Source organism: Canis lupus, chromosome 23, assembly GCF_003254725.2.
Source record: "Canis lupus dingo isolate Sandy chromosome 23, ASM325472v2, whole genome shotgun sequence".
Classification (NCBI taxonomy): Eukaryota; Metazoa; Chordata; class Mammalia; order Carnivora; family Canidae; genus Canis; species Canis lupus.
In genome coordinates this window covers 6,244,042-6,262,245 of record NC_064265.1, presented here as the reverse complement: position 1 = coordinate 6,262,245, position 18,204 = coordinate 6,244,042, and the positions used below count along the sequence as shown (strand labels likewise).

Genomic DNA, 18,204 nt, shown 5'->3' with positions numbered 1-18,204 from the left:
GTGCAGAAGAGCCTCAGCTCAGCAGAAGTGGCTCAGAGGCCCAAAGTAGTAGCCCTGGATGATATCCTTGCATCAAACTTCTCCCTCTAGCAAGTGTGGAAATTGTGATACATTGAAATGGACAACAAACACTCTGCAGCCTCTCCCCTTAAGATTTTGAGTCTACTCGGCATTCCTTAAATCTGGGTCAGCCTTGTGATTTGTTTTGACAAATAGAACTCAGGGCAAGTGATATTGTGAGTCACAAGGTTAAACCCTAAGAGCCTTGAAGTACTTCATTTTCCCTTCTTAGGACCCAGATGCTTTATAAAGAAGCTTAAGCTATAGTACCCATGTGGTTGAAAGAATGTATGCAGAGAGAGGCCGGCTATAAACCAGCACCAATCTTTGGACATGGCAGTGAGACCATCTGGACCCATTCAGCTCCATTTTGGGCCACCAGATGTCTGTACCCACCATCAGTGTAATCCCAGTGGAGACTAGCAGAGGAACTGCTCAGCTGAGCCCAGACAAATAGTCAACCCACAGAACTGTGAATAAATAAATGTTGTCTTAAGACACTACGTTTTGCAATAGTTTGCCTCCTAGTACCACAAAAACCTGAAACAGATACATAGGGTGAGATTAATCAATTAGGTTTTGTAGATTACCATCCTGCTTACTTATGTACTCTGTTAAGAGTTTTATCTCATGTTAACTCTCTTTTCTGTATAATATTGATGATATCATCATCCACCACAAAGGGTAGAATTAAGTGAGAATACATATATATCTAGGGCAGTTGGGTGGCTCAGTTGGTTAAGCATCTGCTTTAGATGAGGTCATGATCCCAGGGTCCTGGGATCAAGCCCAACATCTGGCTCCCTGCTCATCAGGGAGTCTGCTTCCTCCTCTCCCTCTCCCTCTGTGTGCTGTCTCATAAACAAACCACACACAAACAAATACATATATAAAGTTTATAATACTTGACATATAGGAACATTAAAGAATTCCAATTATTTTAGACACTGATTTTGAATTTTATCCTGAACATTGAATCATATCTAACATAGCATCTTTACATCAAATACTATTTACAAAGTAATACTAGAAGAGCAAGATGCACCAAAACACAAAGCTGGAGAAGATATGGTTTTATTATTAATATAACTCATAATCATATAGCAAATGCTAAAAACAATGTAATATGGTTTAAAACATCATATCTTATAGTTCTCTATAAAAATGAGCTTTTTAATCCTACTAATACCCACCTTTATGATTCCTCAGCCTATCAGATCATTAGGTTACCTAGTAATAAATCTCCCTAAATTATTGCCTTTCTAAGATTTCATATCCAGAAGCTCCAACTCCTGATCCCATCCTCTTTTATTTCCTCATTTTATTGAATCTCACTTCTCAGTCCCCTGAGTGAGAGGACTTATCTATTGACTTTCCTTTCTTTCCTAGTCTCTGGGCCTCCCCTACCTTGTGTTATATCTTCCTGGACCTGGCCCTAGTACACAGCTTTTCTCTCCTATGTTACTGGTTCTTAGTTGGGAAAGGAGAAAATGTACTCAAACCCAAGTCTATCTGCCTGATGTACAGCAAAGCCAATCACCGAGACATGGGCAGGCCTCAAATCTGCCTCCTAGAAGAAAGAAAGAACAAGTTTTTGATAATCATGGGAGTTGAGATTACATATATTGATGGAAAAGGGCAGAGAAACATGATTATTCATGAGGAAAGATGAAGCATGCACATTGAGCAAACATATATGTAATATACATCCCCTGTTCACTTAGGGTGGAGACTTAACCTCAAAATGAGATGAAATTCAGACTCTAATATCAGGAGGTTATATTAGGCAAGGGAAATGGGTTAGGGCATGCTCTGAAAGCTAATATAACCTGAATGGGGTTTTGGGCTCATTTTCTTGGATATGGAATGTGGGGCCTTGCTTGTTCCTAGGCTGGAACCATTTCCTTGAGTTCAGGCTTCTGAAGAGACAGCAAGTGAGTTTATTAGTGGGATCTGAAAGGGAGAAACAGTTCTCTGAAAGACAAGCTTTAAACCTTTTGCTAGTTTCAACCGTATTAACCCTACCGGGCATGGTTTCAAAAGCTCAGGAACTGGCCCAAGTAAGATAAAATATAAATGGCTGGTCTTAGGCATTGAAGTCTGCAGAATCAGAATTGACAGGAGGCTCCATAACTAACACAACTAAATGGGATGCTAAGATATTGAAAGGAAATACACTGTGTTCCAATCAATTCTCTTGGTAATGGCCCTCTTTAGTGACTGTATAAGAATGGATTCTCTAACAAGTTAAGGATTGTATTCCCAGTGTGCTCTGGACTAAGCATAGTGGGTGCCTAGTAGGTACCAGAGCTGTATCTGGGAAATGGAGAGCCAGCTCCATGTGATTTGGTGAAAGTTGCTTCCTCTCTTTCCACCCCAGTTTCTTCATTAATAGGCCACGGATATGGTAGTCTCCAAAGAAGATCCCTATCAATTCTTTCTCACCATAAACATACATGCTCTCTACCCAATAAGAAACATTCTATCCCCTCTCTCCCCTTCTTTAGAATCTGGGCTGGCCTTGTAACTTCTTTTGACTAGGACCAGATCCATAATTTGAGGATCCCAGTGCAAAATGAAGATGTGGGTTCCCTTGCATAAAAATTACTAAAAATATCAAGATTGCAATAACAGAGCATTAAACTAAGCTCAGAGCCTTTTTCTAAGCAAGGAGCTTTGTATTACTGCAGAGGTAATATACCTTTGACCAATAGAATTATTTGGAAGTGACAGTGTGTTGGCTCTAGGCCTTGCTTCTAAAAGTTTGCATTGACTGTAAAATGGGCTTTTATATGGGGTTAATATATGTACTAAGTGTTATCATATGTACTAGATTTATATAAAAAACATTTTTGTGAATGTTGTATGCATTTAAATTAATTCAACTACCATTTTACTTAATTGCACTTAAACCTGACAGTCAAAAAACAGGGAACATTGGACTGCCTCATAGGAGAGACACTCCCTGGTGCAATACAGCTCACAGGACAAAAACAAACAAACAAACAAAAAAAAAAAAAAACAGGAAAGGGCTTATGTGTGAGCAACAGACTTTATAATCTTCCATTGAAGTTACTGATAATGAGATAAGAAGAACTAACACAATTCAATCCAAGGTCATGCTCTAGGTTTCTGGAATGTGCTAATTATGCTACTCTGCTAATCATGCCATACTACAAATTATCTGGTGTGAAAGATTTATGGTTTTAGAAATAAATGGAATTTAACAATTTTATTATTATGATTAATTATAGATGAGTCAAAATTGTGTAAAAGGATTTATGGAACCAATTCAGGCTAGTGTTTAAGTGGCTTGGTTCAAAATTACAAACTATCACCCTGGAAAATTTGAGTCAGGCGTCAGAGTGGAGACTTTATTTTAGAAGATTTATGTGAAGATGGACAAATAGGTCAGGAGACAAGTAGAATGTGCTAGTTTAATTATGCAAATTCTCTGTCTTTAAGGTCCTTCAGGTGCAGATTGCTGTACTTGGAACTGAGCAAACTGGACACAGATATGGGATGTAGACAGAATTCCTTCATTTGACCTTTTTATAGACTAGCACAGGGGAATGCTGCCCAAATTATAGTTTAATAAATCCAGGCCAAGAAAAGTGTACTTATAGTATGTCCTCTTGATGATCAAAAAAGGCCATAAAAAGGAATATTTAAGAAAACGTTTAAGAGGATTCCTGGAAGAGAAAACTATTGTCTGGGCTTTAGCAATTCACTGTGGAATTTTGCTGCTGACTTGTCATGACTGGCTTTGGGTGACATTAGGTATTTTGGAGTTTGGATACATGGGAAAACATAATATGATTCTAGGGAGCAGGTGGATGACATCTAGAAAGATATAGGGAAAAGCATATCATTAAAACTAAAAGAAAGGACCCCAGTAGTTCCTGGGGCTCCTAAAAATTACCTTAAACACCCCAAGCAAGATCCAAATTGAAAAGCAACTCTGGAAGAAGTGAAATGCCAAGAAATCCGGACAGAAGTGCTTACTTTTTTCCACCCTTTACCCCAAGAATATGTACTGGACATCTGCCATAAAGATAGAGGTAGGATTGGAACGATAAAGAAGAATGGGACACAGTTCTTGCCTTTGAAGGTCTTGTGGCCTAATGAGCAGAGAGGCAGGGGGTTGTAGATTCTAAATATAGCAGCAGAAGTCATGTGCGGGATGCATGAATAGAGTATGTGGGAATTCAGAGAAGAGGGCGAATGTCTCCCATGGATTCACAGAAAATGTGAAAATGCAGCTCATTGCAGAAATATGAATCAGAGTTTGCCAGATGAGGGAAGAGAACTTAGGCCGTGAGCACAGGGGACAATTATGACAAATGATGATGAAATCAGCTTTTCATAATCAACAGGAATTTATGTCACCTCTTCTGAAAGTCAAAGTCTCAACTAAAAAGAAAAATCTTCAATGTCCCACTTCTGTTATTTCTTTTATAATTCCTTTTCTTTTCAAATGTGTATGTGGATCTCCTTTCAGACACATATCTTACCTTATTCAGTGTGATGCCTCCTGCTTCCAAAATATACACTCAACTCTCTTTTCTAATACTAGCCATAGAACATCTGATCCTCCCAAAATTCCTAGGAAGGTACAGAAGTTGGAAAGGGATGGACTTTGGGTTGGAGTCATTTACACAAGGGAATAGATAATACTCCTGATATGTTAAAAGCTCAGGAGAAGCAGTAGGATGTCCACTGGCTGCTGCTCTTGTTTCTCCTGCAGAACTCGAGTGAATAAAAAACCACAACAGCATATTCCAAAATATCCAAGTCTTTGGTCTAATTTTCATAACAATGTGGTGTTGTCCTGGGAGGATCTGGAGCAAAGGGGAAAGTATACCTTAGTACTGAGATGTTTGAGTCAGGGTATTGCCCTTAATCATTTCATGGTAGACTAATAAGCCTTTCTGTCCATTAACTGTTACCATTCTCCACAGCTTTTTTTCTGTACAAACCAATGAAAGATTTTTTTGCCCATGAACTAGATTCAAAATGGAAATCCACAGAAAAAGATTGAAAAAGAGAGAAACCCCTCAGCTTAATTTATGCTAAACCGTCACAGAAACCATTGTTCTCAAAGATCACATGACATGGTATTTTCATATTATGCAAGAGGCGGTAATGACTCTGACAATGATGTTATTTGCCAGCATCTGTGGCTGATTTTGTGATACAGCCAACATTTAAATCCCTGTTTATGTTCCCCCAAAGCCCATGCTCTTTAGGAAGATATATGCTCAGAACATCTATGTAGAAAAGGAGAGTAGGAGATATGCTGAGAGGGATGGGGTTCCACACTTCACCCTAGTCCAGAGACAACTCCTTCAAAGATTTTTTGATATTTTTGGAATCTTTATTACTACCCTGATTGTTGCATTTACATGTCCTTTCCTGAATAGTAATGACTATTCTAACATGCTCTATTGTGTCAGAGACAACAAATGTGGGGCAGTTTCCTGAACACTGTAGCCTATGCTAGAGGGAAAGAAATCCTAGACTAGGTGGTGGCAACTAGAATGAAGAAAGCTTCTGAAAAAAAAATTAAAAAAAAAAAAAAAAGGAAAGCTTCTGGGCAAATCCTGGTATGAGATACATGCCCCAAAGTCAATGAGTATTATTTTGTTTTAATGATATTATTGTGAACAGAAAAAAAAAAAAAAGAAGAAGATGGTTTTGTTTCCTCTGAGTGGAAGAAGGTCTTGCTGGGATAATTGTGTTTTAATCTGGGCACCAATTCTTCCATAGTGCATTGTCAAACTGTGGCCAAGCAGGGGATGAAAAGTTTTGATGGTGAAAGTCTGGTAGACCATCAGGCCATTGAATCAATATTAAATAAAAAGAAATGGGGAATGTTCATCCTACACAGAGGAGACAGGGGACTCCCCTGTTTGTCCTGTGGAAAAGATAACCAACTGATTGTCTGAGATTCATGAGGGTTGAGTGCAGCTGAGGGAGACAGATTTTAGCTAGATACAAGCAGTATTTGCTAACAGAGATATTCATACATTAGAGGTTATGAATTCCTTTCCGTGAAGATGGTAGTCAAAGACTCAGGTGTTGAATGAGGTGGTAGGCATACAATTAGGCTAACAAGTGACCGATGTTTCATTAACCCTTGCTTCTATGGAATTGGAAAGATTTTGGAGTCAAAGGGTCTAGTAGTTTTCTAACCACTTTTGGAGGTCCTTCAGTGGTTGCTTGTGAAGGAATTGGGGAAACAAAGGTGTTTGGACAAAACTCTGGTCTTTCCATCCCTTCTTACCCCAGAGCCAGGTTTTCATATACTTTCATATCCTTTTATGCAAGAATTTAATTAAATAAAATATTTCATAACTTTAAAAATTATAAAAATACTTCTCTATGGCAATTCATAATATTTGGTTTTTGCTATGCCTCCTAGTGCCTAGGAATTCTCACCGTGGTAATGAATTATTCATTTACTAATTCATTTAACAAGTATTTATTGAGCATTTGCTATATTCTAAGTACTCTTTTTAAAGGCAGGACATATAAGTTTGAAAAAAGTGGACAGTATCCTTGCACTCATGAAACATATATGATAACAGGAGGAGTAAAAACAAAGAAGCTTGATGGTTTTAGAGAGTATAAGTGCAACAAAGAAAATGAAACTATTATTTGAAGCCAGCACACATGTATAACTGATATTTAGGTCACTGAGCTCATGGTCAATTAATTTCCCCTTCTAAATAATAAATGACAAAGTTAATTGAGGCCATCTTTAATTAATTATATGATCTTAATGATGATATAATGTCAGAGCCAGAGGAACTTGTGCTGACCCCACTCATTCTTAGATAAAAAGACCCTGGCCCAAAATGGCTCAGAGAATGCTCAAGGTCTCTTGACAAATGGTGGTTGAGCTGAGTTAAATACTTGCCTTCTGATTTTCTACCATTGGAAAATCTGTCTGTCAACATAAGGGGAATTAGGGCAAAGACCCAATGACAACAATAATAGAAAAAAAAAAACAAGAAAAATATTTGATTTAGGAATAGCATCAGTAAGCCTTATTGGAATACCCTTGGAATGCATAAACTTTTAGATACTTGGTTTTTAGAAAAAATATGAATATCATAATGGGTCATTCAGTATGCTGAATATATCAGAAACTCCCTGTGATCTCAATTTAATATTACATGCTGATGACTTGATATTTCAAGAATGACATTATAATGGGATTTTCTACCTTATTTTTTCTCTGACCATCCATTTTCAGCATGGTGCCAGGGTACACTTTTCATAGGAGAAATCAGATATCACTTTTCCACTTAAAATCCTCCAAATGTTTTTTAACAAGTTGGTCCAAAACATCTTGCCAGGGTCTAGAAGTTCCTACATGATCTGGCTCCATCAAATTTCCTATTTTTGCTATGCTCCTTCTCATGGCATTCTCCCCACACTGGTCCTCTTGTTGCTTCTGGAACATGATAAGCATGTTCCCACCCCCATGTCTATACATAGTCAAATATTTAATATATTTAGCACTTAATCCAAAACTACCTTTCTTTAGGAGATTTCCACCAATCACAGTATCTGAAGTGGCTAAGAACCCACATACCTTCTTGTATTTTCATAATAGAACTTACCGCCATCTAAAATGAAAGTATTTCTTTGCTTAATATATATTACCTTTATCTCTACTAGAAGATAAGATCCACAAGAGTGAGATATTCTGCTATATCTTTAGCCCCAGAGTAAGTGCCTGACACAAAGGAGTGACTCAATCACACGTGCCAAAGGAATATCAGGCAGCATGAAAAATGGACTCATCAGGGATAGAGTTATCCTGGGTCCCAGATCCCCAACTAGATGTGTGCAGGGAAAATCACACTTGCCATCATGCAGCTTTGAACTGAGTGCTCTATTTTTGCTCACCCTTAATTTGTATTTTCTAAAGGAAGATACTTTACTGGAATATCTGAGCACCGTTGGATACGGAGTATTGCTATGACAAGAATTTGCACCAATGACCTTAAAAATAACTATGCTTTCTGATGTATAGTTCACATTTAGCTGCCTTCACTCCTTTCAAGACCCTGGCAAAATAATTAACTTAAAAGTAAATAAAATGAATAAAAATGCATTATTTTCCTAAAGAAAGTGACTCAATGGACAGCCATCAGGTGTTTAAGACTCCTGAAATTCTCAATAGGACTCCAGAGGTACACTTCATGGAGCACAAAAACTCATGCAATGGAAGCATACTACAAGGTAATGGCCAGCGTCTGAGCTTGCTTCAGTACATTCCTTAAAAAGCACATTTGTTTTTTTTTTTTTAATATTTTATTGGTGTTCAATTTACTAACATACAGAATAACACCCAGTGCCCGTCACCCATTCACTCCCACCCCCCGCCCTCCTCCCCTTCTACCACCCCTAGTTCGTTTCCCAGAGTTAGCAGTCTTTACGTTCTGTCTCCCTTTCTGATATTTTCCACACATTTCTTCTCCCTTCCCTTATTTTCCCTTTCACTATTATTTATATTCCCCAAATGAATGAGAACATATAATGTTTGTCCTTCTCCGACTGACTTACTTCACTCAGCATAATACCCTCCAGTTCCATCCACGTTGAAGCAAATGGTGGGTATTTGTCATTTCTAATAGCTGAGTAATATTCCAACGATAGCCAAACTGTGGAAGGAGCCTCGGTGTCCAACGAAAGATGAATGGATAAAGAAGATGTGGTTTATGTATACAATGGAATAAAAAGCACATTTGTAAGTCAATTTCATTTATATGCTACCTCAGAGTTTCCCTGGCTGAATCAATATTTTAATTTTGGCCTTACATCAGTGGCAGTCTCTCAGCATGCTACCTTACTGTCATGGGCATTCATCCCATGTCACATTGTTTAGTAGCTTACTAATTGGGAAATGTCATAATCAGGGTGGTATGAATATGTGGGTGGGGAATAGTGTGTGTGAGGCTGGGGAGAGAGGGGTGGGAAGAGAGGGAGGGAGGAGAAAGGACGGAAACATGAATATATTGTCTTCATTGGTAATGAAATCTATACATCCATTAAAGATTTTCTTGAAGTCTTACATGCTAAATTATAAACTTTGCTATGTACTTGCCTTTGACTATGGACAATACTGTCTTTCAGGGAGCTTAAGTGAGCTGAATGCCAGGGCCAGGAGCAGGGGAGCCTTCATGGACAGGTGAGGAACAGGTTTTTGTTTATCTTAGGCATTGTCTTCTGGGGATATGCCCCTCCTCAGGGGGCCTATCTTATTCAGGTTTGTGGTTCTTGATGTCAACTTATACATCTCTCCCTGGAATCATATTGGTTAAAAAACTAACCCTCATCCCCAGCGTTTGATTGTGCTACTCCCAGACCTGAAATGCTCCCAGGTACCATTATATGTATGGAACCCATTTCCTTCTCTCACAGCTGGGCTGGCTTGTCAAACCCCAAGACTTATGCATTCCCTGGGCAGTACTTCCTATTATTATTACCTCTCCATGGTTCTTAGTCTAAGTGGGCAAGATTAGATGATTCAGACATTAGTGCCTGGATTCAAAAGCTGGCTCACCTATGTAACCCAGTGCCAGCTATTTATTCTTTCTAGAACTCAGTTTGCAAAACTGTAAATGTATTTTATTTTATTTTTATTTTATTTTTTTGTAAATGTATTTTATAATTAGATATTCATTGAGTTAATAAGTGAAATCCACACATGTAAACCTCTTTATAAGATGCCTGGTCCATAACAAATGCTCCAAGTAAATTCATCAAACAAAGAAAAGGCTGTGTTTGAATTAACACTTGAATTTGTAAACTTCATTGGATAACCTATAAATATATAAGCCATTACAGGCTGGCACAGATTATTAGGAACAATATAATGGGATACTCAGCATGCTGAGTGCAGGGGGAACTCCCAGTGACCCCAATTTAATCCTCTTCTTGCTGATCGCTCGACATTTCCAAAAATAGCTTTAATTAACCTTACTCTAGTGGTTAACTTTAATGCTGCTCTGCATATCTTTGTAGAGTTTTTGCGGTGTATCACATTAGTCCTAGCCAATGTTGAGAGAGTTCATCATTGTTTAGTAGCTTACTAATTGGGCAATATCTGTATATGTGCATGTATAGATGGAAAACATATGTTTACATATAAAACGCACATGCATGTCATGAGTCATCACTTAGTAAACCCATGTGTAATTGTGGATATATTTGACAGAAGCAACAGGACTCTTCTATGAAACTAAACTGGTATTCTCTGATGAGTAGCAAAACTTTCTTAATACAAAATCAAAAGCTGTATATGTTTGGATTTTCCTGGACCTGTCTTTCTCTCTCATTCTGTCTCCTTCTCTTTATGTCTGTCTGCCTCTCTCTCTCTCATACACACACACATACACACTCATGCATACACATATATGCTTTTGGATTTTTTTGTATCTATATTGAGGTATCATTCTTACATAGACTGAGATATCATTGTAAAAAAAGAACATAGGAAAAAAATAAAGTATAAATTAAACTTCTATTTCTGCAACTTATAAACAGAGGACAATTACACAATAAGACTATTGTATAACAGAAGGAAAATAGATGACTCACAAGGACTTGATAAGTAATTATGTGTCAAAAATTATGCTCTGGTCACTGTATTAAATAAATGAGATAAATATGTACAAGTGTGTTTGACAGATTGAAAAGCAATATGTGTATATTACATATTAAAGTTTTTATTATAAGCATGTATGAAGTTATATGGGCAAATAAGTTAGATTTATTTTCTTTTATTATGTATATTTTTTATTGGAGTTTAATTTGCCAACATATACTATAACACTCAGTGCTCATCCCATCAAGTGCCCTCCTCAGTGCCCGTCACCCCATCTCCCTGCCCACCTCCACTTCCATTACCCCTTGTTGTTTCCCAGATTTAGGAGTCTCTCATGTTTTGTCAACCTCTCTGATTTTTCCCACTCATTTTTCTCTCCTTTCCTCTATAATCCCTTTCACTATTTATTTTCTGTAGCAAAAATGAGTACATGACAGATTTAAGTTAGTAACAAAAAGTACAAACAAAAAAGTATGGCTTATTGAACGTGTGTTGTGATCGAGGCATTGTGCAATGTATTTTCATGTGTTGCCTTATATTTCTGAGAGTATGGTCCCAAGAAATAGATTGGGTTTTAATACACATTATTACACTTGAGCTTCTACTTGAACAGTCTGTTGAAGTAAACCTCAGAGTTTCCCTAGGTGGTCTGCCCTAATTATGAAAAAATCCTCCCCTTTTTAAAGCAGAATCCCATCTCTTTGTAACCCAGTTGTCCTAATTCAGAGCAAAAGTAGCTTGTCTGTCTTCCCCACGCGAGCCCTCAATGGTTCCTATGTCATGTGTCCCAGCTGAGAACCTTCATTTCCTGAAGCTGTTCCCCATATGACCTGATTTCTATTCTGGAAAATCTCTTTTTGATGACCTCTCTCTTTTTCTCAATGTCCCACTTAAGGCATCACACCAGAATTAAATGCAACCAAGGGTACTGAGGGCCTATAGATTCATCCTCTATGTGGTTTGGGGTGTTATGTTTCAGATACCTCCTTTCTGCTGTATATGATTATGATCTATTTATACCTATTTATCAATATGTTTATCTATCTGTCTGTCTCTACATGTATATGGTGACCTGAGGTTTAGTTTCCATGTGGCAAAAAGAGAAAGACATCACTGTGTGTATGAATCTTACCCACTTTGTTTCTTCAAATAATATGTAACAATATAATGACTTTCATGGTTGCAGTCCTTCTTTTACTGATTTTAGAGAGTAAGGAATAGAAATCTCTATAGATAGATGACTTGCTTGAAAATTCCTTTTTATTATTATTTCTTTGCCGAAAGAAGAGTGTTACTGTCTTTTTCAAATTCAATTTCACAAACCAATTCAATAAGCAGTTATTTCTCTAGGCCAAAAGGGCTAAAAATATTCCCTAGTTTGTCTCCTCATGAAATCCTTTTGATTTTAATAAACTCAGACAGTAAGAATTAAGAAAAAAAAAGCTATTATGCATTTCATCATCTGAGTTTTGCTCAGTTAACAGTCATTCTTGGATTAAATATCTGCCACCTGATGGCTCTTATGAGAACTGTTAGGTATTACTGGAGCCACTATTGGGTTCAAAATTCATTCATTCATCCATTCATTCATTCACTCATTTAACAAATATACAAAAGTTAACACACTTGAGTGGAATAGATGAATACTTAATTCTTTTGGAATAAAGCATTTCTATAATAAAGTTGGCTATATTTAAGCATCTCCATAGACAGGGAATACAAAGTAATTTTGGCAAGAGATCCTTGCTGTAGGTATCCAGTCATATTAAATGATCAACTTTGGTAGAATTATTTTATATCTCGGTATTTTCGATCATAAAGTTTCATCTGCCTGGATAGTTCTTTGCTGTCTATCACTTTTTCCTGTTGATACCCCCTATGTTTTTAGAAGTTGGGCCTATTTGATCTTTCCCTCATTTGTGCTTTCTCTCTACTGGATATATAATTTTTTTCCTCATAATATTTCTAACGTTTCATTGCAGTAATTTATGAAAATTTTTTACTCTGCTAGACTGTAAGCCTCTTTCAGATGGTATCACATTGTTTGCCTTGCAACTCTGAGACTCTGACTTAGTTTAAGATGATTAGTATGCCCTCAAGAATACTCAATTGAATAACAAAAACCCCAACTAGAGATACATGTGTAAAAATGTTTTTGCTAAACCATACGGGACAAAGGAACTCCCTACATGAAATAGAATTCAGGAGATCCATGGATTAAGATAGGAAAGAATGTATCTTTATTTTCACTATGTTCTAACTGATATTTGTCATTTCTTTAATTTATAAATATAAGTAACAAACCATAAAATAGTATTACCAGTACCTATAACCTTGTCATCAATAGAAATGACAGATACTTCCACATCTTATTGAAGCCATTAAAGATGTGTCAACATATTGTTTATGCTCACCATCATTTGTAATTATGTTATTTATTAGATCTGCCAGTGCATCTTATTATTTAACTCATCAATAAAAAGACTACATTACTTCTTCATCATTTTTTTAAGTATTCTGATAACTATATTTCAATGTAATTATTTTCCTTGGCAATCCTATGTATTTTACCTTATGTATTAAAAAACTTTATTTTGAAAAAGGAGTCAGTAGGCTTAAGTAGACTGAGAAATTTTTCTATTGTACAAAAAATGTTAAGGACGTCTATACATACTATTTCAACGAAAATTTAATGAGAAGGAAAATCATGATGTTAGTGAAACAAAGCTTTAACATCTGTGGCCTCTCTTTTCTATGTTTTTAGGATCTATGCTTTTGGCTTTTTTGAGATGACTTATATTCATATTTATCCATCATCCCCAAAAGAATAGGGATGAGTCTGATCTCAGTCATTAATCCTCAAAGTCATATTGGTTATTCTTTAATGTATAGGAATTCCAATGTTACTCTTACCTGGAGATGAGATGCCTTTCCCTTTTATTATAGAGTGAAATATGCCTGCACTATTTACAATGTATTTTTTTAAAAAAATTCAATGGCTTCAGGGTTATGGAAATATTTTTTATTAAGGCTAAACATGAAAATATGTTTCAAGGATTCAGGATCTGCCCAGTAATATTCAAACTGGGAATTATTATTTTATTTCTAAGAAAAAAGTTTTAAGGATAAAACAACTGTTTTTACTGTTATAGTACAGGAGAGCATTTTGTAGTGATCACTGGGAGCACGCCATTGAAAATGCTTCCTCCAGGTATATACACTGTCTAAATATATGGAATGGAATAGCAATCTAGGAACAAAATGGTACAATAGCATTTTGGAAGAATATATTTCACTCTAAAGACCAAATTAACAAATTCAGATATAAAAACTGATAGCTGGGACACCTGGGTGGCTCAGCGGTTGAGCGTCTGCCTTCCGCTCAGGGCGTGATCCCAGGGTCCTGGGATTGAGTCCCACATCGGGCTCCCTGCATGGAGCCTGCTTCTCCCTCTGCCTGTATCTCTGTCTTTCTCTGTATGTGTCTCTCATGAATAAATAAGGTATTTTTTTAAATAAGGTATTTTAAAGAAAAACCTGGTAGCTTATTCTGACCATCAACTATGATACAGGAGAGTGAAATTTCAACATGGATAAGCATGAGATAAAGGAAATATGTACCACACAGTGATGCAGGATGGTATCCTTGTATAGGATAGACTGGAGTGTAAAGGATGTAAATGTCCAATAAATCCTAGGAGACATCATAAAGGGAATTTCCGACAGGTCTGAAATTAACACAGAGCATCAGTGGGGTCACAGTTGATGTGAAGGGTTTTGGTGAGATAATGTTATTGAAATGAAATACAACTTTAGAATCTAAATGATGGAAGATAATCAAGAAGAAAAAGAAAGACTAAAATTTTTAGTGATGTTACTTGAATTTCACCAAAACACATCTTTTAAAAAAATATTTTATTTATTTATTTGACAGAGAGAGAAAGAGAGCAAGCATGCACAAGCGAGGGGAGTGACAGGCAGAGTCCTGGCGTCATGACCTGAGCTGAAGGGCGATGCTTCACTCCTTAACTACCCCCCAGGTGCCTCACCAAAACATACTTTTTAAAAGAGATGCTTTATTCCCTGTTTGCTCATTCTGGGAAGCAGACTCTTGACTTTAGTGTCCAGTCACTAAAGAACTTGGCTCTTGGAACCCCAGAGCCAAGATTGCCAAATACAATAATAATTTTAACATGAGAATTTATGGAAGGCAGCAATAAGACATGTTAATAGTTGTCTATTTTAGTGATGAACACATAGAGTTTGCTATGCATGCATATATAACAAACTATAGAGGTTTTTATAGTAGGTTAATTCCTTATTCCTTATTACTTACACATAGGTTTTAAATATTAAATATTTTCTTGATAGGCACGATGACTGTGTCATTCTAGACTAGATCTTAATGTAGACTAGGCTTAGTCAAAGTCTAGGATGTAGCTTAGATTAAATCTTACTAGAGGCAGGAGATCAAGCAGTGTCTTCTGGGCAGCAACCACAAAAACTGGGTCATGTTAGATGTGTATACAAGTTCCTTTAGACAGAGCGAGGGTATGAGGATGGTGCCAAAGATCCATGATCTTTGGAGAGTTTTTAAGTTGGCTTCTAGATATGTATTTAATTAGATATCTGCTCCTCAGGCTGAAGCTTTTAAGATAAGCAAATAAGCCTTTTCCCAAAAGACTGGGCATGTTTCAGTTAGCTGCTCCTGTGCTGGGCCCTGGGGTGTAGCCAAGTGAGTCTGCAAAAGCCCTTGAAGAGCCATTTCTCAGTTCTGTGCTCTGTGGGTCTCATGGACACAAGCCTCACTGGCTTTCAAACCTAGACGTTTTGAGGGCCTGTCTCTTAGAAGTAGGTCTAAAAGTTGAGGTGCCAGATGTGGGATTTAAACCCTTCACTCTTCAGAAACTCTGAGTTGTGAGTTCTCTCTTGAGTGTGGGTCACTACATGAAGGGTAGGGCTTATGGTGAGATTATGTATCAGATTTTTCTACCTATTTTTATGTGGGATTTTCTCATTTGCCCTATGTGTAGGAGTCATTCAGCTAGTTTCTAGATCGTTTTCTGAGGAAATTGTCCTGTGTGTATCTGTAAATTCAGTCTCTGTCTGAAGAGGTAAGTTCAGGAGGCTTCTACATTGCCTTCTTGAACTAGAACCTCCTAGCCTGGAACTTCTGAGCACTTTCCTGTCCTGTACATCCATTTTTGTTACAGGATTGCACAATGTGCGGGTTTTCTGTATAGTTTCCCACCTCCCCCCACAGACCCCGAGTTGTTAGCAGTTGGTGAGGACTGAAGTAGAACACAGCTGTACTTCAAGCCATAATACTGTGGTATGGACAGTGTAGTCATATTCCCAATGTTGACCATAAACTAGCCTTCAAAGAGAAAGAGCCCTCAAGAGTTAAATGCCTGTGTGAATAGTGATCTCTAAATCTTTCTCCTCAAGGTCTAAATGTCCAATGACAATTTCTTTTTGCTATTCACAGACCATTCCCCACTGACTGCCTTCAAATACAATTGTGGGTTTTTTTTGTTTTGGTTTGGTTTTGGTTTGGTTTCGGTTTTGGTTTTGCTTGTTTATGCTTCTAGCCATTCCTCCAGTTCAGGTTCTAGCTGCAGTCAAAATGCAGAGGTGAGCAAGGATTCTAGGATTAAGAGGTGGGAGGTGAGAGAGACAACACCTTGTTTGTGTTGGGGACAAAGAACATGACCCTGGGACATACATTTCAAAGCCCTGCTCCCAAAAGATGTGGAAAAAGAAGTTATACCTAGACTGTATGCTATGGAAGTGTTTGTTGGTCAGCTATGACAGTAGCAGGAAGTGTGTTCCGAAGAGTTGAAAAACAGGGGCCCAAAGTAGAAAGGAGGGAGGCTCAGAGTTGGAAAGGGCAGAGAGAGACTCATCCTTCCCCCAAGAGATGCTAAAAGCTATTGGGTGTGGGCATTTAACATCAGCATCTGCTTCTGCCCCTTTAAAAAATAACTCTGTAAAGGTCTAATTGACATACAGTAAAATATATATATTTAAAATATAGTATTCTAATAAGTTTTGAAATATATGTATACCTGTAAAACCATCAGCCCCCAAAAAGTATCCTCATGATATTTTGTAACCTCTTTCTCCTGACCCTAGCTGCCACCCCCACTGTAGTTCCAGACAATCACTAATCTATTTTCTGTTACTACAGTTAGTTTGCATTTTCTAGAATTTTCTATAAAAGGAATCACATAATATGTTCACTGTTTGGTCTGTTTTTTTTCCACTTGACATAATTATTCTGAGATTCATACAACTTCTTGCATATATCAGTGGTTCATTTTTTAAATTGATGAATACTATTCCATTGCATGTCATATTACAATTTGTTTATCCATTCAGTGGTTGATGGATATTTGATTTGTTTCCAGTTCTTATTTGTTACAAATAAGGTTGTTGTGAACATTTGTGTACAAGTCTTTGTGTGGACATATGCTTTCATTCCTCTTGCGTAAATTCCCAGGGCAGTATAAATAATAGAGCTGTAGGTTTTATTTTAAAAGAAACTCTCAGATTATTTTCCAAAGTGGTTGCATAAGGACCACTGCATCCTTACTAACACCTGGTATGAGAAGTCTTTAATTTTAACCATTCTACTTGGGGTGTTTGTTTCCTATTGTGGTTTTAATTCCCATTTATCTGATGATTAACGTTGACTAAATTTTGATATTCTTATTTACGATCTGTGTATCTTTGGCAACAAAGTTTCTGTTCAAACTTCTGGTCTAGTTTTATTGGTGTTTAGTTTTACTTTTTTGTTTATTTTCTCGTTACTGATTTTTGAGGATTATTTGTATATTCTGGATACAAATCCTTATAGAAATGTATAATTTTTAATATTTTCTTCCTGTCTGTGGCTTATCTTTTTTATCCTCTCTCCAGATCTCCCTGTGCTCCATTCTACAAACTGTAGCAGACTTGTTAACCTCAGAATCTCAGCTCCAGAAATCCACCATGCTCAGTCTTGAGTTTTCCTCTGTACCATGGCTGGGAAATCCTTTTAAAGCAATAAGCTAGGCAATTGTAGGGTCCATCTCAATTGTTTTCCATTTCTCAGGGGTTACTGCCCTTCTTTGCCTGATGTCCAGTATCTTGAAAATTATTGTATCATATATTTTATCAATGTTTTAGATTTTTCAGGCAGAAGGATAAATCTGGACCCTGCTATTTCACATTAGCCAAAATCTGAAGCTTGAGTGTGGCGTCTGTTACTTCTGGGATTATGCTGGAGGCAGCCTTTTGGCAACTATCCTTCCTCTCATTATTAACAAATGGGAACCATTTTTAAAAAGAGTCAGTAAAGCCTGTCTATATGGCAGCTGAAACTGAAAAGTGATGCACTTATTGCACTATACAACATAGTTGCCTGTATAACAGAGGATTACCTGTAAAAGTGATTTACTTCTTGCACTGTGTAGTTTGCTATATAGAAAAACAGTAGCTGGTGAATTAATCAGTTATAGTCTGGAAGTGTGGGGAGG

At 37.1% G+C, this 18,204-nt stretch overlaps 1 long non-coding RNA gene across 1 annotated transcript; it reads left to right on the top strand.

Annotated features, from left to right (window-relative positions):
• Positions 1-9,015: 9,015 nt before the first annotated feature.
• LOC112668786 (uncharacterized) lies at positions 9,016-18,204 on the top strand. The gene is made up of 4 exons (XR_003141870.2): positions 9,016-9,104; positions 9,211-9,265; positions 14,619-14,724; positions 17,606-18,204. It is a non-coding gene; the product is annotated as an uncharacterized LOC112668786 (long non-coding RNA).